Source organism: Toxorhynchites rutilus, chromosome 3 (assembly GCF_029784135.1).
Source record: "Toxorhynchites rutilus septentrionalis strain SRP chromosome 3, ASM2978413v1, whole genome shotgun sequence".
In the NCBI taxonomy this organism is placed as follows: domain Eukaryota; kingdom Metazoa; phylum Arthropoda; class Insecta; order Diptera; family Culicidae; genus Toxorhynchites; species Toxorhynchites rutilus.
This window is the reverse complement of record NC_073746.1, coordinates 111,230,882-111,255,025: the sequence shown is the minus strand read 5'-3', so window position 1 is coordinate 111,255,025 and position 24,144 is coordinate 111,230,882. Positions and strand designations below refer to the sequence as shown.

Genomic DNA, 24,144 nt, shown 5'->3' with positions numbered 1-24,144 from the left:
CTTGATTATAGAAACTGTTTGTTTCTATAATCAATTTCAGGAGCTTTTATAGAATTTTCATTGCCTCGAATTTGCAATTCTTTAAATCTTATAATTTTGAATCTTATTTGAATTTATGGAATTTTCAGTTTTGAGAATACCCAACTCAACTCAAATGGAGTTTTTTTACATTGAATTTCCGGAGTTCTCAATTTTTGTAAGACTTTTGAAACTTTTGAAATTGTCAGTCTTTTGGAAGTTAATTTTATTTCATTTTTATAATTTGAGAATTTTTAGGAATTTTAATATTTGAAGCTTTTGATTTTTGGAAGTTTTAATTTTTGGAATTATATTTGTTTGAATTTTTGATTTCATGAATGAATTTTAAATTTTTTTCTATATTTTTTAATTTGAATTTTTTGATTTCTACTTTTTTCAAACTATTTTTTTAATTTTTTCTCTGTTTGGAATTGTTTTTTTTGAAAATTCATCTCATTTCATTTCAAATTCCTGTGAAGTCTCAATTTTTGAAATTAATTTTCAATTTTTCAAATTTTCAATTCCTTTAATTTTTTGAATTTTTTTTTAAATTTTTAATTTTTGAAATTCTCAGCCTCTCGGAGTTTTTTTTTTTAATTTTTAATTTTTATAATTTTAACTTGAATCATATTTGAATTTATGGAATTTGAATTTTGAGAATACTCAACTCAACTTAATCGGAGTTTTTTTTCAATAATCAATTTTCAGAGTTCGTAATTTTGAATTTTTCCGTCTTTCGAATTTTTTTTACATTTTTTTTTAATTTAATTTTTTTGTGAATTTTAAGTTTTGGAGTTGATTTTCAGCATTTTTAATTTTTGGAATTATATTTGTTTGTATTTCCAATGCCTTGAATGTTCCATTCCATGAATGAATTTAATTTTTTTTTAAATTTTGAATTTTCCGATTTTAATTTTTATTTTTCCGATTTCAATTTTTTTTAAACTATTTTTTATATTATTTTTTATATTAAATTTTTTTCTCTGTTTTGAATTGATTTTTTTTTGAATTTTCAATCATTTCATTTCGACTTTTTTGAAGTTTCATTTTTTAAACTAATTTTTATTTTTTAGAATTTTCAAAATTCAAAAAATTTTATGTTTGAAGATTCGAACATTCGAAAGAGTAAAGATTCAAATTATTGAAAATTCAAAAAATTTAGAAGTGCGAAAATTGATTATTAGAAAAAAACCGATAGAGTTTTCTATTAAAGATTCTTTGAATCTTAAATTTTTCGGATTTTCAAATCTTCCATTTTTCTTGAATTTTGAATTTCCGAAATATTCAGCCTCTCGGATTTTTTTTTCAATTTAATTTGTATAATTGAGTTCTTGAAATTCTCATGTTTCAAAGCTCACAATTTACAGAATTTTTACTTTTTGAAATTTAAATTTTGAACTTCAATTTTAAAGTTTTTAATTTTTTGTACTGTAATTAAACTGTAATTTTTAATTTTTAGATTTCTGAACTCAGCTCTATTGGAGTTTCTCTAAAGATCAGTTTTCGGAGTTCTCAATTTGAATCTTCAATTCTTGAATTTTTTAAATTTTTATTTTTTTTAATAATTTTTATAATTTTTTTATAAGTTTTTGTAATTTTCGTGTTTTGGAACTTTCTATTTTTGGAATCTCAAACTTTTGGAATTTTTACATTTTGAAATTTAGATTTTTGAATTAAATTCAATTTATAGAATTGTCAATTTTTTTAATTTTGAATTTTCGCCATTTGACGCTTGTCCATTTTCACTCTAATGTATCAATTATTACGATTGTCACAGTCGAGGTTTTTTTCTTAATCTGAATCAACCCATGATTTTCTTTATCTTCTGCTGATGTTATTCCAAGAAGCTTTCGCAAGTATTTGGCTAGTTTGTGTATCTGTTTTCCAACTTTAGAAACGATTTCACACAGCTTTCAGTGACAGTCCATTTGCAGGGGGATTCAATCTATCACTGAACTATATATATTACTTGTAGCTTGAACAAAATCAAATAGAATGACAAACATGAATATTTAGCAATTGGTGTGGTGGCTGCATCATTATTTTTTAAATACCCACAAAAAGACAACAAAATAAAAAAAAAACAAAAACAAAGATAAAAATGATAGTCTTTATGGACAGATGGGCGTTACGCGTCTCCTCCAAAAATGTTTGTTGGTCTTTTGTGTATTCTTTGAATCATCCTTCTTAAGTGCTATTCTGTGTTGTGATATTTTCATTCTCTTCACAAGCTGAAATTTGCACATATCGATTGTCGAGTGTTACGAGCAGCTGGCATAAATTTCATTATTTCACATCACAGTTTATTTATCCTTGCCGAGGTAGTAGCACTTTTGGAATTCGTGAAATTGGGAGCACACAAATACCATTCACAACTGCAGAAAATAGACCTGCGCACTGGATGCTCAAAAAGTTGCACAATAAAAAGATATCTACGACCTCTTTGACGATACTTGAATTTGACGTGTCATGTTTGTATTTTTTTGTATTTTAGTTTGTTTATTTGTTCGAACGAATTTCAATTGAATTTCACACAAAACACTTTGGATAAAAGAGATTACCTCTAGGCGCAAAAAGAAGATCCCAGCTGACAGCAAAAATCGTCAGCGTTTCGCCGATTTACACAAAGATAAAATTAGCACGGATCGAAACAATTCTGCCGCAGTTATGTCATTCCCGGCAGAAGCTATGCCAAGTTCAAGAAGGACGTTCACGCAGCAGAGTATCTAATTTTATCAATACGATTTGATTAGAATGTTCTGTGCGTGTCGGCTGAAGAGATACTCACAATCGGTAATGCTTACACACGAACTTACTGCTGCCTGGCGACAAATTCACACACGCGGTTCACGGGCTTTCGTTAGGGACTGAGACGAGTGGGTTGGAGGAGTGATCCTTGAAGTATCTATTTCCGCTGTTTCTCTCTGGAAAATATTCTACCCCGCTGCTGCTGCTGTCTCGTGAGTAACGGACGCGCGTGAGGATAACTGCAACGTGTTGTGAGGTACAAACAACTCGTGAAAAGATGTATTGATGTGAATGTATTGGTGTGGTGTGTACTATGAACTGCAATATGATGTCACATCGGTGCTGTAAATCAACAATGACTTCGCACTATCGGTGTATAAAATTTCAGGAAAATTGTATAATAAAGCGTACTTTAAGGCATGAAATAGCTTTTGTACATCGAGCTACTTAACTTATTGAACGACCTGGTATTTTGTATTATATCGACCAACTCCTGATACATTTTGACAGAATGTATATCTGTAAGCAGACATGATATGATCGTTCGTTGCTATGTTTTTTTTGAAGTTTCTCCCCTAAACATTACTGGGACATTGTTATATGTTTACATTTTACGCTTCGAAACTTGAAACCATTATTATTTTCATGGGGATGTGTACACTGCAAAGCATGAACAACACCAGCATCAACAGCAGTCGTCGGCAAATTGTTACCACAATGAATCAAGAGGTTAGCTCTCGCGCACTGCAAATTATCGCACTGTAAACCATAATTTACACGCATTAGTTATTGGCGCTGCACATGAGCCATTCAGCCACCCAGTGATTCGGGTGGCAGAGCAGGGGTATCAGGTGTGATAACACACCCTTCGCCATGGCTGCGAGATTAGGGGCGTCGAAGCTTTTCGCCGATTCGCGCCGCCAAATCATCAAATCATGAAAAGTGAAAATATTTCCTCAGAATTGCTCAGAAACTTCGGAGGGCACCAATTTAGTGCAGGGTGAGCCCCCATATACACCACTGAGTAGTGAAAGAAAGCGTACAACTCTGTCGGCAGTTGGTCGACGACGTGACAAATTGTACACGACGATCTGTACCCGGTCATTATCGAGGATCACGTTCAGTCGCGAGGTCATTGCGATTTCCGTGTGTACCCACAATTGTCGTCGCCGCGTTGGAGAATCTGGTGAAATAACCACACAAAATCCGGGACTCGGTCGTGATTTGCGAAAGTGTTGCGGCGGTACAGAATTGTTGCAAGCCCAAAACCAACCACCCATAAAACCCGCGTTAAGATAGTGGGCCCAACAACAGTATCGGGGGCGAGATCTCGGTCGGAGAAATCTGCTAGTGTTTGACCTATCAAACGGGGCAATGAATCGGTGATTAGCTGTATAATTCCCAGAAGCGGTGTAACCAACGGAATACAATCGATTTTTTAAAGCTACCCCAGCCACCATGGGTAACCTTTTTCCCCGGTCGGCGCTAACGGCAAAATTGCGCGAAAATCGCACAGCTGAAACGGTCAGCTGCTAACCGATTTACATTTCTCTCCGCTTGAGTGCTGGCAGTGGGCTCTGTGCTCTCACCGCCCCGCGGTAATTGGAGCAATAGCTAGTTACCAGCGCTGGAGGAGCTGCTGCCTGCCTGCCGCCTTGTGTGTGAGGCGGCGAGTATTTATTAGATTTGCTCAAAATGCCAACAAGCCATAGAATACCCCGTTCAGAGTCCTCCACCCCGTGTGCTCAAGATTTCCGCGTCAACCGTAAACCATAAGAATGTTGTTGTGGTTCGGGGGATGATAGGGATCGATGAAAGCTACAATTTTACGAGCCGCTTCTTTTAACAGGCTTTGCTGAAACGTGTTTCTACTGAATGTGATTATCCCGGGTTGCAACAAAGTGCTCATCGTCATTTTTTCGTGCTTTGCTTTCAGATTGTAGAATTTACTGGGGGTGCATATACTCCCATGACCCAGTATTGATTTCAACCGTTAGCGATGTATGCAACCAGTAAATCATGCAAGTGGTATGGATGAAAATAGAACTCCATGTAAGTGGCTTTCCTGGTATTACGTTCTCACCGATGTTCTCATAACAAGTTTAGAATGTTTGTTTTTTGTGCACACTTTTTATTTCACTTCACAACAAGCCCGTTTTTTTTGCACGCGAATATTCGATTAAGGGAAAAAGTTGATGTGAGCATATACATATTTTCCAACCCCGATATTTGGTTGATTTTTATTGGGATGCAGTTACTTCGATTCGTCCCATCAATTCCCTTTGAATTCCGCTACTTGAAATTTGGTGTTCTGTACAGCCCCAAAATACATTTTTTCAAGTTTTATCTTCGCGACATTGTGGTTACTGTAGCTTAGCTCATCGTTCACCATTCATACATTGTCGGCAGTCTTGTACCCAAATTCCCATTTGTACTGGTCTTAAGTTATGAAACATCACCTGGACAGGGCACATAAGTTCCATCTGCATGATATTTTTAAAGAAATGATATCAATATCAATATCTACTTGGTTTAAAGTCAAACATCTCGGCTTGAACCACGGTTTGGGAAACTGAATTTTATACTCAGATATACAGAAGAACTTATATCAGAGTAATATCGATCGTTCCCAGGAATGTTGATCTTCGGCAATGGGGAATTTCCTGTCACCATCCTGTTTCGAAACATTTTAGAAGTTTTTTCGAGTCATCCAGCGGTATTAAAATGTTATGGGTGCTATAGGTTTATCCGAGTAATCTAGTATATTTATTCTTCTGTGTATTCTAGAGCTCTTGTTTTCTTTCGACAGACCATTCATAATTTCGTCAACAACACGCCTTGCAAATGTAAGATTGCGAACAATTGAATCCTTGTTGTTAAAAATAAGTTGGTTCAAAGGCAGAAAAAAAAAAATTCATTGGAATAATCGTATGGAGAAGAGAACTTTGAATTTTGAGATCTCTTGACTTGTTTTATGATTTTTTTACATTGTGTATTATTGATTAATTTATAATACCCTACACAAAAATACGTGAAAAATCCAGAATTAAATTGGATGTAATTGACAACATCATCGGGATGCTATAGAGATGAACCAGCCTGAAAATCTCTTTAATAAAGAAAGAAAAGAAAAAACATCATCGGGATGCATTACAGTATTAACACGTTGAACCCCGCGTCGGTCTCTAGGGAACGACATTGCATTTTTTGTTAAGAGAGTGCACCCAAAATTAATTTTGACGTAGGACTACGTCTTTCATTTCTATACTGGGGCATAAGTTCAAAGTTTCGAAAACGAAAGCGTTACGCCGGAGCAACCAATTTTGAGTGTTAATACCTCCTAAACAACTAAACAAAACGGTACGATAAACACTTCATTCGAAAGATGAAATGTCTATGCGTTATGTGCTTGTTACTTTTTGATCCAAAAACATGTTTCAAAAGCCCTAAAATTGCTTTCAAAACAGGCTATTGAAATCACACCAATCGGTATATAAGCCAGTACCACTCGGTTATGATTGCACAACGATCGAGGTACGATTTCTGGAATGAATGGATGTTTCCCTAACACAGACTTCCAAACCATGAAGCCTGGGGAAATCGACATTGCAAAATAGATGCAAGCTGCGCGTACTTTTGTACTCACTTTCGTTTCTGCAAATCGGAATGTGTTTTTCCAATACAGATTCCGAAACCAAGAAGTTGGGGAAATCGGCAGTACTTTTATACCCTCATGCATTTTTACACTTCGAAATTCGTTTTGCTAACACGGTCAACAAGAGCGGGTACAAATTGGTTCGATTCCCGTTGACATTATTCGGACTTTTGTTTTGGGTACAATCCCAAGCTAACGTTCAGTGTGAGAGAAAGAAATGTCTGCTCCCATGCATACAAACATTTTAAAGCTTTTAAAATAGGTGCTTTTATTTGTTCATTTCACCTTTCAGCACACGAAAAAGCTTTTTCTCTGCCGAAGATGAAATGGTTTAGCCAACGCTAGAAAAAATTGCTCCAATTTTGCTAAAACATCGTATTTAGATTCACTTTTGAAAAACTTTAAACCCACTTTTTTAAAAATTTCGTCCTTAGAGTGCTCTATCCTGAATTTTGTTTTTGAGATATTTTTTTTTCACTGATTTCGTAATTTGCTACTTTTGAGTCTCTTGACACAGACAGCAAAAGAAAGATATGAAAATGGAATTTACTAAACGAAAAAGATACTTTATATTTAGAAAAAAATTCTCAATATCGGAAATACATAACTTTTCGTCTAAAAATTTTTCGTCTGAAAGTAGACATTTGTGGTACAATTTGCATATTTTTTTTCATAAGAAAAATAGTTGAAATATCTTACATTTGCTGTAACAGTGTAAAAATAGATCAGAAGTTTTTTATAGTGATAGTATTTATGATTGTTTTTAAATTTTAAAATTTTATAATTTGAAAAAACTAAAAGTAGGTTATATCTGTGAAACAACCGCGAGATATACGTAGTCCTACAGCTGGATCGGTAATCATTTGTTTGAAGTTGCATCTGAATCAATTCTCAATGATGTTCTGTTCTTGTTTTTGAGGGACTTGAACCCGAAGGTCCTTCGTCCGTTAAATCTCAATGAATATATATTTAATTTAATATCTCAATAAATATATATTACTCAATATTTCGAAAGAAGTGTGAGTGGATGAGTATAAATATGGAATTATTTATACAGGAATACACATGAAATTCAACTCTTTTGAACTTGTTGGTGGTCTTGAAAAGAACCGAGGCGTCTGTGCTCGGAAACACATCTTCCGTTCACGACAAATGCAAACGAGTAAAAAAATAATTGCATGTATCTGCTACTTATATTTTCCCAGGCGCCTTTATTCCGCGTCCGTGTTTGGGAACATATTACCGATCACTACAAATGCAAGCGAGTATAAAAATACTCACAGCTTGCATGTATGTGCATGACGATATCCCCAGGCACTTTGATTTTGCGTCCGTGTTTGGGAACATATATGTCGATCAGAACAAATGCAATCATCGTCATTGAGTTAGATTGTTATGATTTCAATAGCTTGATTTCAAAACAACTTTTGAAAGAAAAATACTCGTTTACGTTTTTACGTTTTTACGTACGTTTTTATTTTAGATGAGCTCGAAAACCCTTATATGAAAACTTTTATGGTCATCGGTTTCAGTAGTTTTTGAGATTATAAAGGCGTGTAGACAAACATTCATTTTTGTTTTTAACTTAAAATTTCTCTTATACTTATATATTTTCTAGCAACTCCCCAGAAAAAAAATAAATTTTCGTTACAGAGTCATCACCGAAAGCCGTTGACTTGATCATTCGTTTTGGGTACAATCTATTGCGATATAGAAAATTATATTTTTTCAAGCATGAGAGCTCCTAATTTTTCATAAATTTTGCAGACTTCATGTTTATTTTTTCCAAAGGATATCAAAGTTGAGCAGCATGAAGTATCACTGATACATTAGCGACAAGACTGTTGCTGCAAGTATTCAAAATTAAAATGAAACAAATATTGTGACTTTGCGGTCGCATCTGTAACACTATCTTTCATTTTTTTTAAATCACATATATTACCACGTCCAGAGAGTAATATCGCTTCATTAACACGTTGAGCCCAATTGAGCTGACAGTTATAAAATAATAAAATAAAAATATATACAGTTTGTTTTCGGATGTTTTACAAAATGTGACTGCTTTCTAGTTGCTGACTATTTTCTATTTATACAATAAGTATCTTTGGGAACTGGGACCGACACTGATATCGTGCAAACGCTTTTGACGCGCGCTGAATGGAGAGCGCAGCAAGAAAAAATCGGGGCTTAACGTGTTAAACTTAATTTTGACGCGATATTTTTGGCAATGAAATCCAAGGAAACTGTTTATCGCAAATCAATGATAAAAAAATAGATTAGTCCACCAATGTAAAAAACCTTAGAGCTTTTTATTTGAGAATTTGAGGGTCTCAGACGAATTTTGTGCGATAACTGCATCAGACACATAATTACAGGTAACGAGACGTAGGTATATTAGTACGATATGCAACCACAACATAAATTAGTTTCACATTGGGCTAGCAACTGAATAAACATAATAATAAAACAGTGGGTTTCGACGCCAAATGACGGAAGTATTCTACAAGAGGGGAAATACTTTTATTGACAAGAGTATTTTTAATAGGCATGTGTGTAGGCATAGATACATTCCACGAAACTCGGCCGCAAAGCGAAAAGCCGTAGAAAGAATCAATCACTTTTCAAAAAACTTTTTTTTCGATTTACTAAAAACTCTAACTTAGACGGCTGTGCGACACAAGTAAACGAAGTCCGATTGAGCTGATATTTTGCACATGGTAGTTTGAGACTTAAGATTTTACCTCAAAAATCTTTACCCTGGGAATACGATTAAAATTTCGACTATGACTTTAAGTTTCCACTTTCACTTTGAGTTTTTCATTTGCTGTATAACTCTTCATTTGCTGTATAACTTTCATTTTTCAACTTTGTTTTTAAAAAATATTAATAAAAATAACATTTCCGCTCGTTGAAAATACTCAGTTCCTAAGTGATGGTTTCGTCTAACGAAAACCGCTAAATAATGAACCTACCATGATGAATTATCACGGGTTCAATTGCAGTTTGCATTGAGTTTGGGTCTTCCAATGAGCAGTGTTATTATTTTATGCATCACTTTTGAAACGACACTCATATTTTCATATTACCTATCATTGTTTTAGTATTTATGCAACTAATTGGAGTCGCTTTACTGACTGACTTATCGTTTATCGCTTTTTGATAGAATCACCATCATTGGTTTATTGGACAATCTCCAAAGGGTTTGGTGCTAACGATTGTTCAATTATATTCAATACGCCAAACAAGGCGTGGAGACCTCCTTCACGATAGTAATCGCCGTAATCGCGCAATGAAACGTTGTTGAGTGCTGGCGGGAAAAAAACCAAAACTCAATTATTTATTAGATTTTGCGCGAACCATCTCGCGCGGTCGTGTGCAAGCTGGCAGCCAATATATCTAAACTTGCGCGGCACAGAGCACTTCTCGCGGGAGAAATGTATCATAAATCTACCCCTTCTTAGGGGTCCAACAACAGACCGCAGAGGGTTCAGATTACAATCTTGTTATAAAAGATTGCCACGAGCGAGCTTTCCTCGTTACCGGCGGCTGTATGAACACGTCTTGGCAAGCAAGCAGGTTGCCTATCTGAGCGCGGACCAAAACACCCCCGACCCCAGGCCTTCCGATCCGTTCAACCCAATCAATGAACCTAATATCACTTGAAGAATTTGCCACTTTTACTTTCACAACAACAACAACTGGGGTTTCATGAGTGGCGTAGCGACGGTTCCCACGAAACCAACCTGGCTCGGGATGGTAACCTAACGAGCTCCGTTTTTATGGCGGCAGCCCCAAGCCAGAAGGTCCTACCTATAGGTACCTGCAGCAACCAACAACCGAGCCGTGGCGGCACTCCCCCACGGCTTTGGTGATTTTTTTTTCTCTACCGCCACTATTAGAAGGTTATGGGAATGATCGGTTTCGCTGGTTCTGCTAATCTTGAACATAGATCTTTCAATTTAGCGAGGGTTCTCACGTTAGAGAATGTCCTGTAAGGTTAAGACCTTTTGGTGTGTAGAACACCTTAGTCCGTGTAACATCATTTTTTTTGCGCAATAACGATTTATGAGGTCCAAAGCGAAACGTTTCGTTGCTACTTTTTCTTTTATCAAGATCACGATCCGCTTACAAAATAAGGGGATAAGAGGCAAAGGTGCACTTTAATTCAATTAATCGAACAACTTTCTTCCGAACGTGACTTTGGGCGGCTGAAGGCGTTTTTTTGCTCGTAAGGTTCGTCCGCGTGTGAGAATGGATTGCAATCGATCGCCGCTCGGATTGCGCCACGCGAGCTGGAATTGACCGACCTCATGTCCGACGCTCACACAAACGAAATTCATTCACGTGAAAAAAAAAGTCAATTTAGTGCTGACCTTTTACACGGAGCGCGTGCACTGGACAGGAAGTCGCACATTTAATTCTCTCCGCGTTTGGTTGGTTTTCTTTCTTCCAAACTAATTAGCTGCGATGGATCATTCTTGGAAAGTGGAGGTTCCCGTGCGAGCCTCAAACGGATGAGAATGTAGCAGCAGCAGTAAATACACAGCATGCCCCAACAGCTTCAATGACTCTTGCATTTATATTATTGCGTGTATTCTTTTTTTCCGTCCCTTAGATTGACAGGCGCATAGCCAATGGTTGTTGCGTCAGAAGACGTGACCATATTTAAAATGCCAATTTGATGCTGCTGTTGCCATTGTACCTAATGATCGGTGACATTCTGCCAACTCTTGACCAAAATGTCAATTTTAGAAAGCATGTATCATACTAATAAACTAGAAAAAAGTTCCGATGATAGTTATTTTTTTTTTTGCAAATCAGATGGCCTCTCACGATTTTTCCGTGTCTCCCTTCTGTGTATTAATGTCTCATTAATCTTTTTCCATGTCTCTCCGTCTGCTTTGATGTCTCAATCAATCCGGTATGTTTAATGCATCCCCACTGAACAAAGTTTCCATGCAAATGGCTTTTATGAGTGTCGAAAAGCTGTCAGTCTCTAATTAGGGGGAAGAGATTGCCCGGTTTTACGGTCGACCAACTCATTTCAGTGGCCTAGAAGTTCATTCGTTTGTCGGAGAATGTGTGTGGTTTTCGTAGAGGTGGAAAACTTGTTTATTATAGTCAAAGCGGCTAGCGGAGTTGCAGGAAAGTTGTCCAGGGAATGTTGAGTGAACTTTTCGTGAGAGAAGACGGAAGTGTAAAAGGGTATATTCTTTCATCTTATTCTTATTTTAGGAACTAGAACGTCGAAGTTTCTCCAAGCTTGAGCTTCAGCCAAAACATGATCTAACTAGATCCTGATCCAGTGTAAACTATAATTTCATTCGCTCGATCGAAAAAAAAATCATGAGTTTTCCAGATTGGTCAAGACCGAAAATCGAGGTTGCACAATATCCAATGATTACACCGATCTATAAAGCGCATCAAGCGTCATCACACACTGTGCGTCGTTTCTGACATGTTGTCTTGTAAGGTAAAAGTGGTGCGCAAACGATTCGTGGCTGTTTGAATTAATTTCTCCTGTTGAAAATCTGCAAAATTTTATGCCGAATAAGGTGTTTGTCCATTTAGGATGAAATGGTAAATCAAACCAGACACGAAACAAGTTACGGCTATCTAAATTACGCACCATGGCCACCATGGAGTTTTATACCTCGATAAAAATAATCAGTAATAGTTCTGATTGATTGGACATTAGTTTACAACAGTTTTTAATTTTATTTTTTTTTTAATTTTTATGTGTTTCATTTTTTTCATAATTTGTACATAATAAATTAATGTAGAAAATTTTAAAAATGAGTCCAAGATGGTAAAACTATTTTTGGCGAACTTTGTGGAGCATCGAATTTTTATGAATTTTCGAAACTTCTAATTTTTGTATGTTGACCATCATTTTTAGCCACAAATTATGAATCCTGATGTGATTGAAAATGGAACAGCTCATTATCGATCTACTTCTAAATGCAGCCATTCTCGAAATATTAAAAAAAGATTTCTAATTCATTGTATGTTTTATAGTAAAAAGGCTCTTTTAATATTGTTTAATATTGTAAATTCGTCAAAAACAGTTTTACCATCTTGAACTCATTTTTTAAATTTTCTACATGACTTCTATTTTATATGAAAAAAAAAACTAAAAATACATTTTAGATATTGCAAGTTTTTTTGTGAATAAAAAAAGAGTACTATTTTTTTCTCAGTGTATATTTTGTTCACGAAACGAAAATTTGATTGTACGAAGAAAAACAAACAATTTTGTTCGATAGAAGCTGACGAATTCGAAAGAAGCAAGGGGAAAGCAATGTAACCACACCAATACAACTCAATGTGGTTGTTTACTTTCACTATTGCATACAACTCGTACAACCACTTTTCTGCATCCAGTGTCATCGCCGCCTAACTCTTTCTAAGTCAATATCTCGGTACGACTCATAGTTTTTGAGATATAAATTATCAAAGATTTCACCTACTAAAATCGATACGCCCTTTTCAAAAGTCACAATGGAGCCAAAAAACCCAATTGCTATGGAAAACTCATATTTACCCAGACAGAATACAAACTTTCATTCGAATCAAAAATACTCATGAATTGTCATTTGTCGATTGCATTTGGAAGTGCTCAAAACTGAAGGTGAACTGTAAACTAAAGAACTAAAGAAAGACTACTCACTGTCCCAGAGCAATTGGAAAATTGCGCTTTCTTTAATGCATTGTAGAGGTTGTAAGGTTCATTCGCCTCTGGCTATGAATCCTGAAAAAGGTTGTTGACCGTTTGCTGGCTGAGTGAAACTGGAATACAAAATGAATATCACATCGCAGAATACGGCAATTTTTGTGCAAGAGCGGAGCTTAAGATGCAAATATTTCCCTTTTTCTGTGTGTCTTTATTGTCAATGCAAGCACTATACTGATCATACACTGTGCATGTTCTGAGGATGCATTCCGAAGTGATGAATGATTCGGGGCGCGCTGCGCTTTTTGTATGACTCAAATTATTCTCAATAAGTGGCCGAAATTGGACCATTTACGTTTCGCGATCGATTTTTAGTTTCTGAATTCATGCTCCCAGTATGTTCCCGAAAGACGTAATACTACGTCAGAAAAGCGAAACTCGCTCTCCATAAATGTATGTCTTGTGTTGTGATAGGAGTAGTTTCTGATTCCACTCCCGAAATGTGTAGCAATTTTCAGAACTTTTCAGGTTATTCTACATAGTGGGCATTCTGTTGAACAAGTCACTCTTTGAGCTAGAGAGCTCAAACTGAATCAGAGAATCAGTTTGAGTATATGTCCGGAGTCAGAGGATTGATTAACGTTTGAGCCGTAGAGAGAGATGAGCGACGAGTTAGTAATCTGAGATTGGAATCTAGATTTGACTAGATTTTGAACACAAATCTAGAATTTGGATTCTGAATCTGCGAATTGTTTCGGAAATCTGTAATCTGAATCTGGAATTTAAATATTGGACCTGAATCTTAATGGGAATTTAAATTAGTAACTTCAGTCTTAATCGAAATCTAATCTGAATCTGAATGTGAAATCTGAACCAGAGGAATTTATCTCAATCAGGAGTATGCATCTGAAGTCTGGATTTGGAATATGAACCAGGAATCTGAATCAGGAATATGAAATGAGGAATCCGGTATCTAGAAACTGAATCTGTTATCTGATATTTGAGGATTTGTTTGCAATTGAAATCGTAAATTCTTTCCTTCATTCACTAGTTTAATCAATACACACAATAGATTACTCTGCGCAGCGACGATATCGAGGAACGATTATTGCTAATTGAAGAAAAACGCGGAGCATAATTTGAGTCTACGAGAAAGACATAATTTTAGTTTCGACATCTGAATTTGAAATTGAGAAGCGTGTCTTTGTTCTGAAATTCCATTATCTCCATTATTCCGAATTTAGAATAACGAAGAAACATTTTAAATTGACTTGTGTCGCACAGAACTAACGAAAAATTATGAAAATATTAGGTTGGGGAAAATGTAATCCATTATTTTCTCGATAGCTGAGTGACCGATATCTCGCGTTATATCGATCCTACAATTTCAAGTTTGGGCTCATTGTAAAGGTGACAAAACTAACTAAAACTAAAACTAATTTTTTGCTGTTTTTTTATTTGTTCCATTCAGTTGTGAGTTACAATGTGTTAACAATGGAAGTCAAACAAAGTGAAAATTTACACTTTTACGCTTACAATTTTACACTTTTTCTTTAACGAAGGCGGAAATGCAAGCCAGACTGCTGAAATTGTGAATTGTGTTTATGGTGTCGATAATGTAACAAAAAAAAGTGCAATTTATTTTTTATTTTTTTATTTTTAAAATTTTTGTTTGTGCACTAAATCCAGATCCCTACTGTTAACAACTGTTCTCACCCTACTACTGTTCTCACCCTACAGATCACGAGTTCAATTCTCACTCCCTACATTCTTCCAAAAATGGTAAATGTGACGAACCAGCCAAAAGTGTTGAAAGTCACTATAATAGAGAAAAAAAAACTGAACCGTTTGAAGCTAATATCCAGAAATATCCAATAGAAGAGGTGTTGTGTTCCATCAGGACAACGCATGTCTCGCCAGAGATTCCGGGGGCTTGATTGGAATGTTTTAATGCATCTACCGTATAGTCCGGAATCGCTTGGTGCCAGATTATCATTTTTTACTCCCATTGCAAAACTTCCTGAGTGATAAGAAATTGGGTCAAGAGAAGACTGTAGAAATCGATTGCTAAAGTTTTTCGACAATAAGGACCAAGACATAATGCCAAGAGAGACATTATGAAGCTACCTTCAAAATGGCAAAATTTTACAACAAAACGGTGCATATTTGACCCAAATCGGACAATCCGAAATGTTTGAATATCACCCAAAAATAATGGATTACTTTTTCCCCAACCTAATATATTGAACGCATTCGCTGCTTTTGTACTATTTAAGTTTCCTTATAACGTTATGATGAGTATACTTGTGCAGGCAATTGGCAACTTGTAGCATTCTTGTATGCATTTTGTTGGCAGGATACAGATCCTGCTGTTGGATCTGAAGAATTGTTGGTCTTCCGTAGTAACCTATGAATCTACCCATTTTTGATATCTTCGTAAAGATGATGGAACACGGCTGGTCCATGCGTCATAAATTGAAACAATTGGTAGTCGGAAGTGGGGATATCTGGAGAATATTGCCAGTGGGGCAAGACGTCCCATTGCAGTGTTTCCAGTCAAATTTTAACGACATGAACAACATGTTGCCGAGCGTAGTCGTGTAGTAAAATCTTCTCGTGGTGTCTTTATTCACAGTGCGCCTGTTTATCCTTCAATGACCGAGACTCACACGCATAAGTTGTGTGCGGTTGTGGTGGTGTTAAAAAGGTTAGAAATTTTTTATCTTCTAAAAATGCTCTAACTGTTGCAACAAGAAGCACGACGTGATAACACTATTATTTTAAAACCGCAGAGAGTGCTTTCTTGTCGTGAACTGTACCGACAGAAAAAAAAGAAGAGTATCAGGAAACCGTCTGTGATTGTGCTCCCTATGCAATATGTTGGGTTCGATTAGTCAATGACTTGCAAAATGAGTGTGGAGATCACCTGAATGACGAATAATAATTGCGAATCCAGATGAAATACCATGGATCCACCGCAAAATATTGACACACACTCTTCTGTGAACCGGATGACGGATGAATACAAGTCCTTTTTTGTCAACTTTATCCGGACAAATCCGAATCCAAGAGTAAAAAAATGTCACAAGCGCTGTTTTTTTTGTCTAGATTAAATCTTGCTTACCTCATCAATGCGTCAATCTATTGATCACAAAAATAAATTGCATCCGTGTTAACAAAAGTTGCTGAATGATTTGAAGAAGCAAAAAAAAATCACATCAACTTCAGTTCTCGACCACTTATTACCATGCACGAGGAAAAGATCATAATAAAAAAAACTTTTGGTACCGTTTTCAGACTCACAAAGAAAAGTAAGAATTCGATTTAAATTTCTGAATTTTTAATGGTCAATTCTTCTGAACGCAACCCTTTGTATCTTTGTTTTATTTTGAAATCACAGTGATATATTCTCGCATCGAAAATTGATGCAAACAGCTCGGAGGTAGTTATACGAAGCAATAGGGATAGGAATTTTTAACCGCCTAAAAAGAGGTTTCCGTATTGCTACACAAGAAAAAGGAATTTCGTGTTGACCAGATGATTGGCACATGTCATACATCGGTCTGTGAACATTTCGCAATAGCGCGGTATCTCATCTGATCTGTTCCTCAATGTGATGAGAAACATAAAAAAATATTACCGTTACTCATCGTATTAATTTTTTTTATAAAATAAACACTACAGTAATTCAGTTCAATTCAAATTCTTGTTGCCTGTACCATTTTTGACGATCCTCAGTGCTGCCAAATTATCAATACCTTTCATCAGCAAAAAATTCTAGTCATCAACACAATTCACCCACTTGCTAGAGTGGTAACCCCATTCCAGAGCCTCGAGATAATCGAAGCGAATGATTGGGGTCAAGGTTTTCGTTCCGTTTCCCCCTTCCCTAAAATTAATGCAACAATTTTCAACAAGTAATTTCAATCAGGATGCGCGCATTAAAACAGAAGAACGAATGAAATGATAAAAAGCGCGCACTGGAGCAGCGCACCGAGTGAAGTGAAAACATTCGAACAGGCGCGAGTGTTACCTTGAAGAGGAGACCGATGGGTGATGCGCATCCTACTCTAGAGAGGAGGGGGGTGTTTTGAAGTAGGGAGCAGGGCCAATTATGTTAATTGCACAGCGCGTATTGCGTGCTTCTTGAGTTCTGAGCTGAGCACACACATCTACCTCCAAGGTTGGGTGGGAAAGGAACACGTTCGATGAGATGAACGGAAGTGCTGTCGGAAGTGGTGTTGGGCAGAAGTGGAAATGATAAAAACTCGAACATCCAATTTACGTTCGTTTAAAGCTGGCTTCAAAGTTGCGATTAAAAAATATATTGGTGTGGATTAGTGAAGCAAAAAATTTGAAGAGATTGATAATTTTTGCACTATTACACAGTTATGCACTCAATGGTTTTCTGGGCAAAACTTGGCGTTATATATGAATATTTTAACGGTGATTACTATCGATTTATTGCATAACCTTAGAAGCAAAGGAAGATAATGGAATGTTCGAATCAAAATGAAGGAAAAAACCTTCGCTATAATTGAATGCCATTTTCGATGGCTCTTTGTGCTCTTTCGTTAATTAAAAGCTAATTGAAAGAAAGGATTCACCAGGCCATAAGAAAAGAAAAAATATTTAGTGTAGGAATTATTGGAACGGTATAGTACAAGTGTCTGTACTTTAAAAAAAAAGGTCCAAAGCTTAGTGTATTCGTGACAATCGTATTTACCAATTATTTCTCTAACGTTTGATTACCGATGATAAATAAATTGATTACATATGACAATAAGCGGACAGTCCAAAAGTAGGTTCTGTGACATCCCAAGCGATTGCGCAGCCGCTACTGTCAATCAATGAGGTAAAAAAGATGGCACAGCGAAGGAATCATCTACTAAGAGTACTTCATAAAAACTATTTAAATCACTGGTTCTTATGTCAAAACATTACACGACCACATACATTTTCGATGACCCAGTGCGGTCTACATAAGCTTCTTCGTTTGGAAGTTTCGACGCTCCAATCTTCATTGAGCTGAGGTTTTTTCGTGGTTTTTTTCATATTTAGTGGATAGGATACTTATCTACTAAATTGAAATTTTCATTGTACCATCTATTTCACTGCAAATCTGCAAATTTTATCCAAAAACAATTAAGAATAACATGAGGAAGGATGTGAGTTCATAGACGCATAACTGATTTTTGTTGAAGAACTCTCTTGCAAAAATCATACTAGATATATGATTATTATTCAGTTGATTATTCATTATACTATTCAATTTTATTTATTATTTACTATGTTGATGTCAACAGCATTGCGACCGATGGTTTACGGGGAATGTGGAATATATTTAAATATTCCGTATTTCATCTTAAAGCAAAATTACGCTTGTTTATTACGTTGATCAAAAAATGACGCTTTGAGTGTTGTTTTTTTTCTGTTGGGTTGTCACATATATCATCGATATTCCTACCAGATTTTAGTCTCGCAGATAAATATTTTTGAAGTTTTTCATCCTGAAAATATCTGCATTACTGCATGTTTTAGATTTATACAATTTTAATTTGCAACAAAAACCATTGTATGAAATATTTACGCTTAAACTAGAATAATATAGCGGAATCTTTTTAAAAAAATTCAAAAATTGATATTTTGGATGAAATAATAATTTGCCATGGCATCGTGAGTCCATCCGTACGGAGGACAAAAGCCCTCGAACAGGTACCAGAAACAGAAACGAAAACATTGATGAGGCGAAGAAAAGGGTGTTAATTTCCGTCGTACTTCAACCGTTTGAGGGTGAACTTGAACAAAGTTTATGTATACTCTGATTAAGGTTTTCACCCAAAAAATACTTTCAAAATTTATCAAATGTATGATAAGTTTGTCGCATCAGGACAACGTTGGGTTATGAGTGCGACACGCGTAATACATAAATCAGGCAAGTGATTTGTAACGATTCAGTTGACCAAAACCAAAAGGATCAGTCGAAAAGAAAATGCTCATGGTATAAAACGAAGTATATCGAAATATATTATTCCCGTTTTCATATTCCATTACACTATTTTTGTTTTCATTAATTTGATTTCTAAAATGACCATTTTTCAATTCCTTTCTGTTTTTTTTTGTTCAACTATCTTATGTCTCTCATTTAGGAATTGAATGATAAACGAGTTTTAGTACATAATATTAATTTCTGATTCGTCTCTTTTTTTGTAAATTTCTTTCATTTATTTTCTTATCCTTGTTATCATTTGTGTTACAATATCTATTTTCAATTCTCGTTTTATTACTATTTTCATTCTCATTTTTTATCAACATTTCTCTGTTTCTCTGTTCATAGTTTCCATACTTTTTCATTCGTCATTTTTTGTTGGTTCCATTATAAAAACTCTTTGTTATTCCTCTTTACTTGTATTGTTAAACTTTCTCATGTCCTAATTTTTGTAATTTATGAATGAGATGAAGAATCACGAAATATAAGAATACTGGAAAAGAATTGAAATGCAAATCAAAATGGAGGAATGAAATATATAACGAAAATGGATGAGAAATGAGCGAAACCCCTAGAAATATAAATAAAAAGTAAAAGGGAAAATCAAAACCAGAAAAATATAAAAAATTATTATTTATATTTCGAACCTACTCTTTCGGTTCTTATCCTTTTCCATTTCATTTTCTCATTTTAATTCACTCTTTGGTTCTTTTTCGTTATTTTGCAGTATTCTCGTATTTCGTAATTTATTAAGTTGGGAAAAAGTTATCCATTATTTTTGGGTGAAATTCAAAACTATTTTTCATATGCTTCGGATTGTTCGATTTGGATTAAATTTGCACCGTTTTGTTGGAAAATTTGTTGCCATTCTATAGGTAGCTTCATAATGTCTCTATCATAGAGGTATTGGTCCTTATTGGCGAAAAACTTTAGCAATAGATTTTTACAATCTTCTCTTGATCCCGATTTCTTATCGCTCAGGAAATTTTGCAATGCGAGAAGAAGGTGGTAATCGCTTGATGCCAGTTCCGGACTATATGGTGGATGCATTAAAATATCCCAATCTTCAAGCTCTCGGAATTGTGTGGACTTGCGTTGTCCTGATAGAACACAACGCCTCTTCTGTTGGCTAATTCTGGACGTTTCTGCCCAATTGCTAGCTTCAAACGGTCCACGGTACACAAAAAATAAAATAAAAATTTGAAAAAAAATTAAAAATAAATTAAATTGCAAGTATTTTACTGTTGCAGTATCGGCACCATAAACACCATTCACAATTTCAGCGGCCTGGCTTTTTGCCTTTATAAAAGAAAAACTGTAAAATGTATCGAATTTTCTTTTCGTTGACCTCCATTGTTAACACTCTGTAACTCACAATTGAATGGAACAAACAAAAACAGCAAAAGAAATTTTGTTAGTGTGAAATGTCACATTTACAACGAGCCTAAATTTAAAATTGTGCGAGCGATATTACGCGAGATATTGATACTAAAGCCAGCTACCGAGAAAATAATGGATAACTTTTTCCCCAACCTAATATTTCAGTCTTGATTTTATTATTTTTTTTATTCAATATACAACCATTTCATGTCAAACCGATATAGTGGTTCTCACAATTTCGTGAAAAGTGGTATGTTTGTTTTTTATTGCAAAATATCAGACGCGAATTTTTTATTTCTTTCGTTAGGGTGACCATTTCGATTTTAGGGTGGTTCGAAAAATCAGTTTTCCCATTTCTTTTTCAAAAATTCATAACAGTATGTTTATTTTATAAATTTATTTATTTATTTAAACATTTATAACAATTTATAAGTTATGATTTTTTGAAAATGTCATTTTTGGAAGGAGAGGCGAAATTTTCTGCAAGTGTAATATTTTTCCAAAAAAGATTAGCTAATTGTCTTTAATTTGATATATCGATCATCTGAGTCGGTCCAGCAGTTCAAAAGTCATGAATTTAAAAAAAAAAGTCTTTTTGGAAAAAAGCCGAAGGGAAATGGGCACCCTAATGAAAAAAATAAAAAAACGGATCTAATAGTATGCGATAATGAACAAATCTACCACTTTTCACGAAAATTTGGGAACCACTATATCGGTTTGGCATGGAATGGCTGTATATGTATATTTTTTTTCCTTTTTGCCTCATTCTGTTCTTATTCTTATACCATTTTTTCGTGAATCTTCTCTGTTTCTTCTTTTCATATTCCATTAAAATTTATCGTTCCCATCAATTCTATCATAAAATAATCTTGTTTCCCTTAAAAAAAACACCATAAATAACGAGATATGAGAGTACTAGAAAATAACAATTGAACTCCACTGGTATGGGAGTTAAATGAGCTAGAAATATTAATGAATAAGCGAAAGGGAAATCAAAAACAGAAATATAAATGATAAAAGAGATATGATAAACTACATCCAGAAAAAAAAACAAATCATTGTGGTTTACAAGAGAAAAAAGAGAAAATATAACTATCATTCATCGTGTTCTCGTTCTGATTCCCATTTGTTATTCTTGTTTGGGGTTATAGCTCTTCTTTTTATTTAATTTCTGATTTTATTTTCACGCTATCATTTATTTTATAGGCAATTCGCTAATTTCTTACCTATTTTTTTCTATATCGTTCTAAATAGAAACATGTCAATCACGAGAATTAACAGACATATAATTACGAGTAAAAACATGAGTTGTTGTATGTTGTTTGAAAAACTATTTTTCTGTAGAGGTGCTATTCCGATGCATGGGTGACTTGTTTACTCATTGTATGGGTTTTCATATGTTTTCAGGAAAAACATATACTTTTTGAAAAAAAAAAATTTTACGAAAAACAAAAAAAATAATCTGAAACTGAAAATTTTTAATTTTTTTTTTTATATTTTTAAATCGAAAAAATTTCTAACAGTTCAATTTTTGGCTAACATTATTTAGGTCTTAAAGTTTTTGATTTTGATTTTTTTAAACAATACAGTTGAAAACAAAAAAAGGAGAAATTGAAGTACAGGCAAACCTTTTTTTGTGCGGGGGATAGGGACCGCACAAAAAAAGTCGCATAGAAGAAATCGTGCAAAACTTCACCAGCAGCTTTAACAAAACGCGTTCGGTACACATTTTGGAAAAAAAAAATTTTGTGCGGTCCCTCATAAAAAAAAAGTTTCCCCCACGAAAATAACTCAAATCCAGCCCATTCAGCGTTCAATTTTCTTTTGTTTCCTTGCTTTGCGATGGGACACTTTGCCTTTTCGGTTGCGCATGGCTGTTTTGTGCTTTTAGTTGCATGTCGAAACGTGTTGCTGTTAGATATCATGTCATGCAAAAACTTAGAAATACTTAGAGCATTTGATGAGGGAATGATTTCAGAAGTGGATGATTGAGACGCAAATATGCTTTTTTCGCACTTAAATGCATATAAACCATCGAAAAAAACTAAATGGACGATAACTTCGTCAAATATGCTTCTTTTCATACACCGCACAAAAAAAATCGCACAAAAACAACCGCACAAGAACCGAAAATCGCACAAAAAAACCGCATAAAAACTGGTTTTACTGTAAATAAAATGTAAATATCGGTAACGAGAGCAGTTATTGTTTACAATAAAGAGTTTTTTGTTTCTGAACATCCATTTCCGTTCTTATTTTTAATTCTATTTTGTCTATTTCAATTCCCTCTAACGATTGCTTATTCAGTTTTTCATTTGTTTTTTTATTCTTCCTATTTTGTATCATGTTTATTTTTGTTCTCTAATTATGTTTATCCATTTTGTTCTTATTAACTTTTCTTTTGTTCTTATTTATTTTTGTTCAATATAATTTCTTTTATTTCCTAGGTTATATTTTTTTTCTTGTGAATCTATTACAAAACTCCTTCATTTTCATCCTTTTCAGTTCATATTTTCATTTTATTATCATTCAAGTTCCTAGTTGTGTAAATCAATTCATCTCATTCCGTTTCATTCCTTTTCATTTGCTGATTTCTCATTTTGGTCTGGCATCCAATTTGCATTGTCTTCTTATTTAACATATGTCATTCTCAATTTCCAATGACAATGTCTTTTTTCTCTGCTTCAGTTCTGTTTTCACATCGCCATTTTAGTAGTTTGAACATATTTTTAATTGCGGATTTCTGATTTTTGTGTTCTCTCTAAGTCGGTATTACGGAATTTGCATTCCGTAACTATAATTTATATTCCACGGTTTCAAATCTCAAAATCTAGGAAATCGGGCTTTCCCCAGATAAAATAAATATTATATCTATAAATACAAATATTAGATTTTAATAAAACAAAAATTTGTATCTCCAAAACGGTTAGTTATGGGATAATAACGATGAATACAATAGTTTGAAATACATCAATATAAACGATGATTTATATTTAGGGGTACATCTTGTCCATTTCGTCATTCGAAACAGATTACCCCCTATATTGATAACTGTTAAACTTGGTTAAGGGGGTATTCTAGTGTAGAGACACACATTACGAACGTTTCTTCAAGCTCCGTAAAAATAAAACAAAGAATATTTTTAGTATCCATTATATAATTATTTGTTCATCTATCTTTTAACATTACAACAAAAATTGAACGGAGAAAAAATATTCATAACTAGAAAAGTTAGGAGCTGATGAAGTGAGATGGTCAAAAAAAAGTTGTGCCATGGCGTACACCATTCCAGCCCTTCTGGTTATCAGAAACAAAAAAATCGAACAGATTCTGAATCAGTAAAGATGCCGCTATCGCATGAACCTCGGACATGTTTGAACCTCGGACATGACAAAAACATGTTTTTTGTCAAAATGGCGGCCGTTTGAAAAACAAAATACGGTTTAAAAGGTTTTTTTACGTTTAGCGTTTTTTTTTAAATAGTAAAAGTTAAAAAATATAATATTTTATAGGTTCATGCGATAGCGAGATGCCTGCAGATTGTACCCATACAAAAAAATTCGACATGAATCGGTTCAGTAGGACTTGAGATATCATGTACGCCAGTTTGGAAAAGCTAGTTTCGAGAAAAATGCGTTTGAAGTTAATTGTTATGGCCGTACCAGGTTAGATACCGCGTCA

General features: G+C 34.7%; 1 protein-coding gene across 7 annotated transcripts in view; it reads right to left on the bottom strand.

The window, feature by feature from the left end:
• The window catches only part of LOC129779888 (trafficking kinesin-binding protein milt), a 298,718-nt gene that overhangs the window by 40,580 nt on the left and 233,994 nt on the right, over positions 1-24,144 (bottom strand). The window contains exon 1 of one of the 7 annotated variants that reach the window (XM_055787638.1): positions 2,807-2,953. The exons of 5 other annotated variants lie outside the window; for them this stretch is intronic. The gene's annotated coding sequence lies outside the window, so the exon portion shown is untranslated. Of the gene's footprint in view, positions 1-2,579; positions 2,719-2,806; positions 2,954-24,144 lie in introns of those variants that run through there. One more of the 7 variants, XM_055787640.1, reaches the window with a different exon arrangement.